Consider the following 15,291-nt stretch of genomic DNA (forward strand, 5'->3'; position numbering starts at 1 on the left):
CTCACCTGGGGAGGTGGGAGTTCACCAGGTCTGAATGGGATTGAAAGGCGTAATGGACGAGCTGCAGGTGTCTGTGACTAGAGACCACAAGGCTGTCTAGGAAACACTGGAGTTCTAATCTGGTTTAAACACACTCAGAAGGATGTGGGAGGGGGCCAGCTTTAACACTGACAGACAACGGCAGGGACAAATATTAAAGTAATTTCACTTTTAGGTCAAATAAATTTTTCACTATTGTAACATGAAGTGTGAATCAATCCTCAGCTCCTACCAGAATATTAAATGTATTCAGGAGATAAAAGTGAATGAATGAGTGAATGTATAAACCAATACCTTGCGGAAACTAACATCATCATGCTTTGTAAAATATCAGTACCTTAATAACATAAGGCAAATGGGTACAAGGTAATAAATATTAATCACATCTGCAGAATGTCTGTTGCTGATCGTTTGAACATCTTAGGAGTCTTGCTAAGAAATGTGAAAACACTGAGAATGTCAGGGTTTCTTGTATATGGAAAAGTATTCTTGTATAATAATGATTTTCCCTTTGTGAAGGAAGGGCCTGTATTTATGTTAGTAGTTAAGGGGAAAAAAGATTTCGATGATTTTGGAGATATATTACTCATTTCTTAAAAATTCCTGAGTGATAAGTCCTCTCTGCGAATCTTTTTCTTGGCTGTTTTATAAGCCAGCCCCTCTCTGAGTGGTTTGAGATGATCAGTGTTCAGTGAAATTAAACCCTTCCCCAGTTCCTGGGAGGATCACACACACACACGCACGCACGCACGCATTATGAAAGTGAAACACAGAATGGATTAATAAAGTACTGCTTTGCTCTTTGTCTCTCTACTTCTCTGAGGGCTGTCTGCTCCTTGAAGCCTTCCTGCGGGCAGTCAGGCTGGCTGACAATTCCCAAGTCAGTCACCTGCAGGAGAAATTAGTGCTGCTGCCTCCTAGCCCTGAAGGCTCTTTCCAGTGAGATGTAATGTATGTGCTTAACTTAGTTACAGACTGTGAGAAACACAAGCCAGCTAAGTAAGGGATTTTTTTCTTTTGCATTGTTACAAATACCTCCCAGCTTACTTGTCTTTCCTCACCTATACTCCTTTGAATTACCACCCCCCCCCCATAGATATCACTAAGAAAGACTGATATCCCAGCATTTTTTGAATGTTTACTTACATTAAATATGGCCTGGCCTCAGAGACTATTGAGTGGAGCTTTGCTTTCCAAATGAGGTTATGAAATACTACCCGACATGCTTAATTTGCCTTGGCACTCCTGGATATTTTGGTTAATTATTAGAAATTAGCTTGAGGGAAAGACCAGTCTTTTTATTTAGCCAACACACACCTGGTGGTTTCTAGCAGTCAAGTCCTTAGACAGCTTTCATTATTTTTTATCATTATCAAAAAAGGGAAGGCTTATGTGGTGAAAGTCTCTATTAGCAATTTTAGTTCACTAAGTATTTGACTTTAGTTATGAAATGACACATGTTTGAACACACTCAGAAGCGTGTGGGAGGGGGCCAGCTTTAACACTGACAGACAATAGGCACTGACAAATATTAAAGTAATTTCACTTTTAGATCAAATAAAATTTTCATTATTGTAACATGAAGAGGCTCTTATATTTAGTGAGAGAGCATTATCTTTGTGGAGAATTTCTGTTTTGTTTTCCTCCCTAGATTGCAAAACGGGAACAAATAGAAAGGAAGAGAGGGAGAGAGAAAAAGGGAGAGAAGAAAGAAAGAAAGAAAAAGAAAGAAAGAAAGAAAGAAAGAAAGAAAGAAAGGAAGGAAGGAAGGAAGGAAGGAAGGAAGGAAGGAAGGAAGGAAGGAAGGAAGGAAGGAAGGAAGGAAGAGAAAGAAAGAGAAAGGGAGAAAGGGAGGAAGGGAGGAAGGAAAAAAACAGAAAGAAAGGAGAGAAAGAGGGAGGGAGAGAGGGAGAAAAGGGAAGAGAGGGAGTAAAAGAAATCAAGAGAGAAAAGAAAAATGCAATGATCAGATTTCATCTACTGACACGTGAATTTAGGCTTTGGCAATAGGAAACAGGAAAGCATCTAAGCATGTTATTTTCTTCTACGTGATTCTAGAAGAGATCGTGCTAGGCGACAGGTACATCCCACAAGACTACACCTCCCACCCTCGCAAACACTCTTTTCTGCCATTGCTATTTTACTAGTGATTGAACAAGCTTTGCTCTTCCTAAAAGATAGAAAGTAAATTCACATAAATGCTAGGAGCAACATTTTTCAGCAAATTTCAGTTTGTTCTTTCCTTTTTTTTTTTTTCTTTTAAGGATAGTAACTCAATCCACTTGGGTAATTTTTTCAAGGCAAAATTGAGAGCTATTACAATAGGAACTGAGAAGATTTACACCTTCAAGTACAAGCTGGATACAATGGAATCCGAACTAAGCAAAGAACAAAGAAGAAATTGGAGATTCTGACCTCTAGCACCCCCGCTGTCTTGGCATATCTCATCGGTACTCACCTAGTTTCACCCACCCTCCTACTGCCATTAACACCATCATTTTCTCTTCATCTCATGCCTTCAACATGAATGATTGGCTTTTGTCCCTTCTGCAAGTCTCAATGCAATATTACTTTTATCTTTCGGCATGTCACTGGAACACACGGCCTACCCAATTCCATTAAAGTAGTTGCCTATTCAAGAACTGCACGCAGTCCCTCATCACACCCAGAGAAGTATCTTGATCAGGCAATCAAGGGTTCTATGATTTAATTCTAACACATCTATCCAAACTCAGCCCCCAGATAATACTCTTTCCATCCACTCTTCCTTCTTGTCCTCAAATATGGTCCTCAAACATGCTACACCATTTCCCAGTCTCTGTTTATGCTGCATCCTTCCTCTTTAAGTATATTTTCATTCAACCCTTCACCTATCCAAAATCTATTAAATTTGGAGGTTCAGGCTGCTCGTGGTACTTCCCATAATTTCTTTTACTCTTACAAACTTTATTTTCATTTTTATTTTTGTCTATACCATGCACTTGGCCAATTAATAGCAAATTTATTATGAGTTTAATCTGTGCTCAACATCACACTCCCATATATTTTCAGTATTTTTTCTGGATGTCTTATTTCCTCAGTCATGTCATCTTTTGAGAGACCAGCCACGAAATGTATTGTTTCCTCACAATTCTTAATAATAATTATTTATTTTTCATCTAGAAAGTGTTCAAGGAGTAATTTATAAGAAGGAAATTGTCTATACTAGATGGAAATAAACACAATGGCAAACAAGGTGGTAAAAGATACATTTTAGAATTAGTTAATTTGAGGATGAATGTGAGTTCACGTTGTCAAGTAACGCCATGTGTGTGGGGTGGAATAGGGTGCGGCACAGTTTAGATGGCCCGGTCCTGATTGTACCTAAGTAATTACATGTCATGGTAGGTGGTATGAAGCTTGGGGTGTGGTACAGAGTGGGTGAGGCCAGTAATTTTATGAACAAAATAAGATCTGTGAAGTGTAACTAAGTTTTAGAGATAATTTGTTTGTGCCATACAGGACAATTACATTAAAAATAGGTTGGGCACTATAATAGTTTTGCTTACCTCATGTAAGAGTCGTGTGTGCTCATTGGAAGACCTGTTAAATGTACCTACATCAGAAACTCTGAATTTCAGAGTTGGAATGAACTTTGATGAGTCACATTATTAATCTTTTTTATTGCATAGAGGACAGTGGTCTCTCCATGTTTTCCTTTTATAGTCACCATCTTAACTGTGGTACAAACTTATTGTAGAATCAAACTAGGCTATGGAAAAAAAAATACCCTGCCCACAAAAATGTAAAAAAATAAAATAAAATATAACTAACTCATAAAAGAAACACTACCATAAAAGCCCACAAATTTTAGAAACTAAAAATTAAATAGTGCTGTTTGGAATAAAAAAAAACTGAAACACTTTTAATTTCCATAACAATAATTTTGACAATTAAAGAGTGAATTAGTTTAGTTATAAAAACATTTTTCATTAATCTTAAAAAATATATGACTAACATCTATTATCACAGAAAGTGGGGCTTCTTAGTTGTTCCATAAATGTTAAGCAAATTATAAAGACCTTCAATATTTTACTATTCAGATGACCTTTGTAGCTTATAATTTTAATCAAATATGTTTTTTGTCATGAAAAACTAACTGTTAGGGTGGCTCCTACAAGCCCATCACTTAAAGGAAATTAATGATTAACGTAAAATGTGCCTTGTACATCTTGGTAAAAAAAAAAAAATTGAAAACCATTAGAAAGGACACTTTTTTAAAACAGAAAGAGAAGGGAATAGGGGAGGGAGCACAGGGGTGGGGGGAAGAGAGGAGAGAGAGAAAGATGAAAAGAGAGAGAGATTCAGATTCAAAATCTTGGGAGTTCAAGCATCTGAAATTTTAATAGTGTGATTCTGATGCAGAAGGCTTGAGGACTACACTTCAAGAAACACTGATCAAATTTACAATAGTTACCAATAAACTGGAATTACTGAGCCATGGTTACCTGGCTTATTTTAGAGAAATTCCGGTTAGAGAGATCCTGACCAAATTTGATTTACATGATAAACACACAGCAGGTGTTTGGGTTCATTTTCTCATTGCTTTGTTGCCAGAATTCACAAAGTAATTGGAGCCCTGGTGTCAGTCTACTTGGGATGTTTTTGGTTTGGTTTGTTTTTTCTCAGATTAAGAAACCGGAATATAACCTCTGCTAGTCCTTTCTTAAGGTTCCTCTGACTATACTTGTATGTGCATTTAGTTTATATGAGCAGTTTTAAAAACTTAGCATCAGTAAGAGCTAATATATTTCACCTTTTTACTCTACACATTTATACTTCCTAAATCACCTATGGTAGGAAATTCTTTAGAGTATTTCTAAAGACAGGAATCTGATAACTTTAAAAGTAGATAATTCTGTATTTGGATGATTAGAATTATTCTGTTGACATGCATGTCAGTTTCCTTCCTAGGACTTTAACAGGACCAATGAATGACCTTACAGTTAGAAGTGTCATCTGTGTTTGAACTCACTCTACATTTTACATATGAGAAACCTGAAGCTTAGGCAGATGGAGTGATTTTTATCCCTTCCCAGGACAGCATATGAAAACCTGGACTCTTAACACTCTATACGACAAGGACACCATTTTAGATATATTCTCAGTAGCTATAGAAAATATACTAAATCCCTCTCTCCCTGACAAATCTAGTGAACATTTAGCAATTTGTTCTGTAAGCCAGTATTGATTGCCTAGTATACCCAGCAGTAAAGAAAACAATGTTTTCCTTTTGGTCTTCTAAAAGGTAATTGGAGAAAAAAATTCTGATATTTAAAAGGTATCATTCAACTCATGTGAAGTATTATTTGTTGCAGGAAGAAAGGAAAACTACCACTTTGTCACACTTTTGTGCTCTGTAATTTACAATAAATGTCTGGAGAAAAATAGGTCTATTTCTAGATTGTGATTAATAAAATCCTACCTATTTATATAGCACTAACTACATGTCAGGTACCGCATGGAGGAACCCGATGCCCAACACAACAGTGTGCCCAGCACACACAGTTCCGGTTCTATGATCTGACCACCTGGGTGAAGCTATTTGGTGGGTGAATGAGGCAAAGTGAGTAACTAAGCTTCCGTTTCCTCCAGTGTAAAATGGGAACAATAAGATCATTGTGATAAGTAAATTAACACATAATTCATAGAGCAAAGTTTGGTACACAGAAAGTGATCAATAATCAATAGTTCTCTCTTTAATTCACACAAAACCTATCTTTGGAAAAAGACGCTAAGAAGAATAATTTAAGTGTCTATCAACACTCAGTTTCTAAATATAGGAGGTGAGATTTGAACATGAGTCTGTTTGACCCTAATGTCCACAATTTTAGTTATTTGTTACTATTGTTATTTCATTCCAGGGACTAAAAACTAAATTTTGTTTTACATGCATTGAGGAGAGATAACTTAAAATCGTGTGTTTCGATCTGAGTTTTCAGCTACAGATACTACCCCCTCCACCCCCCCGTCGTTGACTCTCTTTTCTGTCTTTCCTCCCAGGCAGTCTTGGATCTACCAGACTCAGAAGTCACATATGCTTTTAAAGACAAGACTGAAAAGATGCCTTGAAAATCTGAACAACCTCCTCCATCATTCTTTTTTCATTTTGCCAGTTTTCTCTGAATACTATAGGCACCAAACAAATACTCTGTTTCACCTGGGCTTGCCACATATTTCCTAAATGCCTTTTCCTTTCAAAAGTGTCCTTCAGTTCCTGAAGGATTCACAGAATAGGAATTGACACTCCTCTGGGGAATGTCTGAGGAAAGAAAAAGTAAAAAATACAAACTTCTTTCTTATCTAGGAATTTGCCACAGGAGTGCAGTACTGCAACTTGAAGGAAAGAAACAAGAGTGACATGTCTGAAAATGCTCAGAGATTCTTTATACATTGAATAAGGGCAACATTCAAAACATTTAACACACTGGTGCAAAGAGGATATGGGGCATTCAGAACGGACACAGGCTTTAAATAACCAGTCAGTCTAGGCTCTGCATTCTGGCCTCAACAGCCCTGTCTGGAGAGCTGAAGTGACTCTTTGTTCTTGGCATAGTGCTTTCAACAAAACAGGCTCTCAGTAAATATTCTCTGACCGAGATACATACCAAATGTTATAAAGGAGAGGAGAGACAATCATTTAATGCAGACTCCTGGAGCTGTTCCATAAGTTCACGGAAAGAGCTGATATTCATATTTGGGGACACTCATGTATGAATAGGAGTTGTCCAAAAAGAAAAAAAATGAGGAAATTGTGATAAGGTAAAGGAAACACAGAAGTATTCAGGCACATGCATGCTTGAGAAACCTGAGTTGTCTTATGTCACTATAGACTATCACATGCCATTTTCAGTTTTCCAATATTTCATGAGAATTACCTTAACCCAAGTAACATTCTTGTTTACACAGAGACATGAAAACTAATCATTGTCAGGCAGTTTTTTATTAAAGCTGAGTTCAAAATAACTGGGAGGTGAACTTAACTACCCTTTGAAAATCCCTGATTAAAAAAATAAACTCTTCTTTGTGAATAAAAAAGAAAGTATAAAGAATTATGTGAGTAGAAAGTCACATCTAAGAAGCACAGGGTTGGCCCCTGCCGGGCAGCTCAGCTGTTTAAAACATCATCCTGATACAACAAGGTTGTGGGTTCAATCTTCGGTCAAGGCACATACAAGAAACAACCAATGGATACATAAATAAGTGGAACAAAATGATGTTGCTCTCGCTCTAAAAATCAATACATTAAAAAAATAAACACATGAAGTTTAGGGGTTATTTCAGGAAATTATAATAGGAATGAAGCAAAAAGATTCTGCTCATGTGTTTCCCCATCAAAACTCTCCAACCCTGGCCTGACGCTGGATTGTTCTTCTGTTTGTTTTTGTTTTTGTTTCTTTGTTTTTCTTTTTACTCCCCCAGAATAGCCTTTCTATACACTTATGATCACATATTTGTCTATAAGCAATGTTTATGTTCTTCTTCCCACTAAATCCTGAATCTGTACAGGGAAGGGACTCACTCATATGATTAATCTTTTATTTTTCTTCCTGGAAGCCAAATGGTACTTGGAACACAGTATATGCTCAACAAATATTTGCAAAAAAAATAACGTCAAAGAAAAACAGAGAAGTCTATCTGGAGAAGAGTTCTTGTGCCTGATATTCAGTTTTTCAAGGCACATTTTTAATAAAATCAAGAAAATACATCTTTTTATCAAATGTATTTGGATAAGAGTCAGATAAACAGACTAAGCCTCCCCTGAGCTGTAACACTGTCTCTGCTAGAAGGATGTATAAAATGCAGCTGGGCCAGTTCACTTTACTGGTTTCCAGGACAAATGTTTGCAACAGGAGATTTCCTTAGGAAGAATCCTATAGATTACACGTACAAGGTTTGAATTCAGAAGGCATGGATGCTTCATTTCTTAAATTATTTTGTTCTTGGGTTTTAGTAGACATCACTCAAAACATTTGATTCTAAAGGCTAACATTCATTAATGTATTTAGTCTTAGTATTATTGTAAAAGGCTGATTTTGAGTGCATGTACAATATTTGTTCATATATTATATATTGAGTAGTATATATGTGTATATATATATATATACATATATATATATACACACACACACACATATATACTGCGTAACACATGTATTTGTGTATCTGTGTATCTATTATATATCTATACATGTACCTACCTGCTTACCCATCTATTTGAAAAAATATATAATAGTTCCTTTAGGATCTTATAAGCTTCCACAAGTTTCAGTGTTTTCTACTTTTCGAAGTGTACTTCAGTTTATACAATTGTCTATATTTTCTGCCAATTACAGTCTGTGTAGTTTTCTTGTAAAAGAATAAACTATAATTTTAAACAAAGAGAGGTAAGTCAGAAAGACATCACATGCAGACTGTCCATTGAAATGAATATAAACTATGAGATTTGCTTGATTATAAATGTTCAGGAAATTCTATTTGGCTCAATTTTAAGAATTATCTATTGCCAGCTATTGGGCTCTCTTATGATTAGTTTTGAAAGTACAACCTGAAATTACAATTCAAATAAAACCAAAAAAGCAACAGGATAAAAATCAACTGTGTTTATGATTTAGATATTTTTCTTTTTGCAATGTCAGCCATTGTTTTCCCTTACAATCAACATCCTTAGCCACAGTCCTTAGATGGATTTAAAGTTATTATAACTTAAATGATAAATCAGTTTTTACTTTAAATGTTCACATTTTATTCACATTGGCAAATTTAACAATGTTCAACACATAGGAAAAATCAAATTTTAAAATCCGTTTGAGATCAGATTTTAAAAGTCTCTAGCCTACTCCACAGTTTCACAGTATGGAAATTGAGGGACAAAGAGATGATGGATTTCCAGGTTTATTTCCTAAAAAGGATTAAAATGGAGGTTCTTAGTTTCCATTCTGATGTTCTTCTTGCTAAATTATGTTCTCTTTCAAGAATAATAGGATTTTGTCCTTGAGAGCAATTCTGATAACCTTGACTTTTATTTCAGCTTTAACAGTACGTGGATATATGGTTTCAGAGAAATGTTTACTCCCTTTTTGCAGCATGACTAAGTCACAACATGGGGTGTCTCCTCTTCTTTTACCACCACTAATAATATGGGTTTGTTGGGGGAAAGTTAATGAAGGTTTCATATGTGATTTCCCACTTGTAGTTTCTCTTGAAAATTGGAGGCAAAAAAAAAAAAAAAAGTGTCTGCTTACTCAATCCATATCTCACTCCCCTTAAAAAGAATAAAATAAACAAAAAACCAAAAAGTATAAAAATAGGAAATATGTTTCTCTTCCTTTACTTTCATAATCGAAGGCCTCCGATTTCTATTGTCCTTTAAGAGTTACTGCTTTGCATTTCGGGGCTAACAGTAAAAGAGCCATGGCACACTTCATGGATGTGAATTAGATCTTGCCACACAAACACTGACAGCTACCCCCAATGAGTAATTAAATAATAAAAAGAGTAGATTGTTGTTCTGAACAACATAGTAAAAGTGGAAGAAAGAAACATGTTTTTAATCCAGTAGAGACATTTAAGTATGTATGGCACAAAACTTAAGTTACTGAGTTATAACTTCAACAGAAATTCTGATGGGGTAGTTCTTGCCTGCAATAATATATGCTGATTGGAGAACAGTACTTTACAATTACTTAGAGAGTTATCTTCCAAGCTCTGACATGTAGCTAGTAGCAGTTGGGGCTCTGAAATGAAAACCCTTTGATTTAAATGGCTCTTATTCTGGAAAGCAAGAGCTTTGAGTTATAATGTTGATGGTCAGAAAGAGTGTACATGTTTAACAAGGTCAGGTTATCCACTTACATCATAGATTGCACAGAGAATTAACTATCTTGAAAGATTCGAAAAGGAAAATGCATGTTTTTCTTTTTTACTCCGCAGAAATACTTTTAGATGAAAATGACCATCCTTTCTGGATATTGCTTGAAGACTATTCATAATAATTAAAGTGTGGGTATATCCGGGATTAGGAAAATGTTAGTGCTTTTCTCTTTTTAAAACTTTCCTTCTTGAAGTTCCAGAAAACTTCAAAGGTTATTTTGTTCCTGATGGAAAGATGCAGATGCAAGAACACAAAAGGGCAAACTATGTAACATGACTATCTTAGGCTGGCAAGTTCCATATTTTTCTTTAACTTCATTCAGTGCTGGTGTAGAATGAGGGAGAAACCTACTCCGCATAAGAAGACTCATTAATATGAGGTAACATCTCTGATGAGGGATAAATACTTAGAATTTTAAATGTCTTTTGCTTTGCATGATTGATGAAAGGTGATTTGATATCTTATAATGTGATCTATAGAGGAAATAGCTTCAGGAAAAAGCAGAAGCTTGATAAAATACTCTAGTTAGATTTAAAATAAAATTATTTTGATAACAGTGGCTCTTTCATTTCAAAAAAGATTGAAAAAAATTAAATTTTGTGTTTTTCCCCCAAATTAAGCACTGATTTTAAAGATGTCATCCTATATAATTAGAATTGTGGAGATACAGATTATTTATTCAATTCATCTAACTGCATGGTCTGATCCAAGTTTCTTTATTTCCCTTGTGAGTCAGGATCATCGAACATAAATTTACACTGCAGAAAACAGCTGTCATATTTTATTATTCTATATAAACTCATATATAATTAACAAATGAATGACTATACCTTAAAGACCATCAACAAAATATACCACACAAGCATTGCAAATAATAATAGCATACAAACCAACAAGAACTAAGAGTGGTTGAATGTAAAATAACTGAATGTAGCTAATTAACATATGCTTGTTTCTTACAGATTCCAGAGAATGCCTCAAGCCCTTTGTGTGAAAAAGCAGGATATAAATATGAATTTAAAAACTGAGCACTTCAGCAAAACTTATAGCAATAACTCTCTGAATATCACTCACTCTCCTTGAAAGGTATCTTTAGGCACTGGGATGAAAAGTGCCTCTTTACTCTCCACAACTGGAAATAGCATTAAGAAAAAAGAGCTAAGCAGTTCAACTACAACATAAAAAGGGTACAGACTTTCTTGTCTGGGTGTGCATTGCCTGAGTGAGTGGAAAGGGATGTAGAACAATTTCACTTTAGTCTCATGCATGCTGGTGCTCCTACTACTTCCACTTCCGGTGTCCAAAGCTCTGAAGATGTACATCTTCTGCTACTTCTGCCTACCCCAGGGAGATAAGAACAGAAGTACATTTGAGGTTCTCATATGCAAAGATATGACACATTAAATGCAACAAGTTCCCAAATAAATGTAACTATTACCACTAAAGGAGTGTAAGGTATCCTCTCATTTCCCCTATGGCAAACTAAAGCTGTGACTCAGACCTTCCCCTAAGAAAATAAAGTCTGAAACACTGGAAAGACTCTGCTCTACACCATTATTGGGATGAAATAATGTGTACACAACTTAATGGTGGTTGAAAATACATTAGTTTTTCTAAAACCAAAATACATGCATTTACTAAAGATACCTCAAGGGAGCAAGAGAAGACATATGTATTTGAAATGGGAAGATAATATATTGGTATCTAATATATTGTAGAAATTGTCTTAAAATGGCTCATCCATGCAAAAATATAGCCCCTCTGGTACTGTCGTGATCCATAAGACTTAGAATAATACCCTGTATTAAGTCTGGTTTGCAGAGTTGAGAAAGGTTTAAACTTATGTCAAAATTTCCATTGATTGAAAACATTATTTTGGAAATGAGAAAAAAGAGTAGCTTGCTTCATTGTGGTGTTTCTTCTTTTTCTCCTTTCTGACATTCCACTCAATTTGGCAAATATTGTACATTCTAAGATGCCCTGCATGTTACTTCCTATCTATGAACTATGAAAGACACAGGAATATCCAGCCATTCTGTTTGCAATGAAATAACAAACAAAAAGGACAAAAACAATTTGGTTTAGCACATAGTACAGAATTGGATAAGAAGGAGCTACTTTATGCTATTATAAATTGCCATTTAAACTAAATCACCGTTATTTTTATAGAAGTCTTTAATAATATAATAATTCAAATGTATTATTTGGTCTTAAACACCAAGAACTGGAAAAACTTCTTTACAATGTAAAGAATCTCCATTATCTATAGGAAGCATATATCCAAAAACTGAGAAAATACTATGATTCAGGAAAAGCAACTTGGAAAAGCTACTTAGAGAAGTTGGAAAGGAATAGAAAATCTCTAATGACTTTTAAGCCTCAAAACATATGCTTGGTTAACATATGGCATGATATTTTATATTTAGAAGCCTTATTTTTGATTGACTAAATTTTGGCCAAAAGCCAGATGAATCTGTGTATCAACCCTGATCAAATCCTTCTGATTATAGCTACCATTAGCCAAGGTCTGAGTTTCATATGATGGTTTCGACAGTGGGCCAATCACATACTTTGTCTGTTTCTCACCCTGACAACAGTGTGATATACCTTACTTCCCACACTTCCCACGATTGGTAAATAGTTGAAATGTAAATAGGAAGAGTAGCTTAGCTGATTAGAAGATTGACAATAATACAACTTGGTCTGCAGCCTTATTATCTTTATGATGAAAGCCCAGCTGAGCTGCTGTCACTTTAGCAGAAATAGTAAACAAGTTGGACAGCTGAGATGAATGTTGTACAAATATAAAGTAGTAGACTCTCACTCTATCTCAAGACTCAGTCCCATTTATATAGAACGACTACAACTAACTGACCACCTTTCTACCTCAATTGAAAACACACACATTCATGAGTGCACAGCCCCCGCCACATACACACACACCTTGTAGCTTTTCAGAAACTGAGGACTAATCATTTAAGAATATAATGGACATAATCTAGGGGATATTCCTTGGCACACATCTTTAGTGCCATAATAACTCTTTTATTGGAATGCCAGAATTTTTTTCATCGTTTTGTAACGCTTCCTGAACTCCTATCAATTAGAGAAACATCTGTTTATTGAACATTTTTTAAACTGCAAATAGCCCTGTTTTAGGACTTCAATGGTCTTTCATTGATCTTCAGCTCAAAATGTTTCCTGCGAGACGAGCTCGAGGTGTTCATAAACTAATGTACTTTTCTTCAACTGAGTTCTGTTGTTGATGTCAAGCTCCGAAGAGGTGTACTAAATAAATGTGACTGTTGATTGAGGAAAGGGAGAGGTAGATTGCCAGCACTGGAAAACAGATTACTTGGTGGGCAGAAAGGTGAGTGAGGGAGATTGGTTAGGTCAGAGCAAATGCTTTCAAGTTACTGAGACAAAAACAATGCCTCTGGGCATGTTGTGTTTGACCAGAGCAGCAGCAGGAAGCTTAACCATATATTCTACGATAAGCAAATTGGGTTAGTTATCTTTGGGATAGAAAAATGGCAGTAAAAACAATATGATCATACCAGGTCAGAAGACCAATAGCTAAGTTTTATGCTAGGGCAATCCATATCAACTGACAATCTACACAGTGAGTGATCACCAAGATTACATTTCCAAATCACTATAACAAGATGGAGGTGAGGTAGAGGGTGGGAAAAGAATAGTGTTTTTGGTATGTTTAGATATGTTTCAGTCATAATAAAACAGTGACAAATTGTCAGGTTTTGTAATACACATTTTATAAGGCACTTTAAATCATTTTTGAATAAAATAAAATATGCATAAAATATTAATTTTAAGTTGTCATTAAGAATACAGTAAATATTTCATAAAGGTCCCCATAAAAGAAATGAGTATTCATTTAGCAAAAGAAGATCTGTCGAAAGATAAAACAATCCACATAGAAGACTTATAAACCCCTAAAAATGTGTTTCAATGTTAAGTAACAACTACTACTTATTTCTTCTTGATTCACATATTTTCTTGGTATCAACCCTAATTTTTTAAATTCTGTATCCAAACAGAGAGCTAGCTCAGTTTATTCAGATTAAAACATTTAAAACAGATTTTTTTCCCCTTCAACTCAGGAGAAATATTTTTGGTCTAATATATGGTCATACTGTTCTTTTCTCACTTTAAGTTGTGTGAAATCACGTGAATATAACTGAAGTTCACACAATAAGTGGAGGATGCACCCTTAAAGCCAAAGTTGATTTGTATCAATAATGCTCAGACAATCCTGGGACACAATATATAATACAAAGGAAGCTAAGTGGTATGTTAATTAACTAATATTTGAGAATTAACAGGTCTCACTTAATTCTCAGTCTCATGTTTATTTTCTTCTGTTTGTTTATATTTGCAAACTAGTTGGAGCCCCAACATCTTTTGTGCTTGGTTCATTTTTTATCCTGAAATAAGCAACCACGTGTATATGAATTGTTCCTGAAACATTTAGCATGAAACTTACATCCTGTAATTTCTCTACCAGAGCTCTTCCGTGACCATTATGTAAGCATTGTCTAGAAAATTATCCCAAAACAGTGGCTATGCCAGAACAGTTTCACCTACGCTTAACCAAAACTGCCTGATTCACTGGTGTGTCTGCACAGTGCCCTGTTACATGAGTCAGCCAGAGCCAACTCTCATTTTCCCATTTATTCCTAAACACATTTCTCGGAGCCCACCTACACAGAGATTCATTTTTAACTGCAAAATATTATCTTATATCCATTTTCTATGCCCTCTGTACTTAGAGGTTGCATCTACATATTGCATTGGGGACTGAACCTTTTAACATATCAGTGGGGAATTTTTCTTCCCTCTCTCCTTCCTTCCCTTCTTTCCTTTCATCCTATTTGCCTTACTTTCCATTCCAAACCATCTGTATAATGTTTGCATGAACTACCTGGAGCTTAGTGCATGTTACTATGTTATCATTTTACAGGTGAAGAAAGAGAACACAGAATGGTTAGACTGCCTATCAAAATTTAATAGATAACAATTCAGTGTAGGTACATTCCTTTGCCAGCTAACTACTCATTGATTAAGTCTACGTCTGCTTTCATTTAGGACTTGTGCTAAGTAAATTAGAAGCTCTCAATTATTCACCCAAAATAAAAGATATAAAGACATAAATAACCATTTGCTGCAATAGAAAAAGGCACACAGTTTTAGTACTGTAAACTATTTCAGATAAAAGGCAACTTTTATTTCCAGTTTAGGTGTCTAGGAATTTCATTATCAACAAAGTAAACCCTTAGGTGCCAGGGTCATAGGCACTGAATTAATCCATTAACACTTGA

General features: G+C 35.3%; 1 protein-coding gene across 3 annotated transcripts in view; it reads right to left on the minus strand.

The window, feature by feature from the left end:
- PCDH7 (protocadherin 7) overlaps nucleotides 1-15,291 on the minus strand; it is a 412,199-nt gene that overhangs the window by 163,967 nt on the left and 232,941 nt on the right. The window lies entirely within an intron of this gene.

Source organism: Furipterus horrens, unplaced genomic scaffold (assembly GCF_987537825.1).
Source record: "Furipterus horrens unplaced genomic scaffold, mFurHor1.1.pri manual_scaffold_2, whole genome shotgun sequence".
Lineage (NCBI taxonomy): Eukaryota > Metazoa > Chordata > Mammalia > Chiroptera > Furipteridae > Furipterus > Furipterus horrens.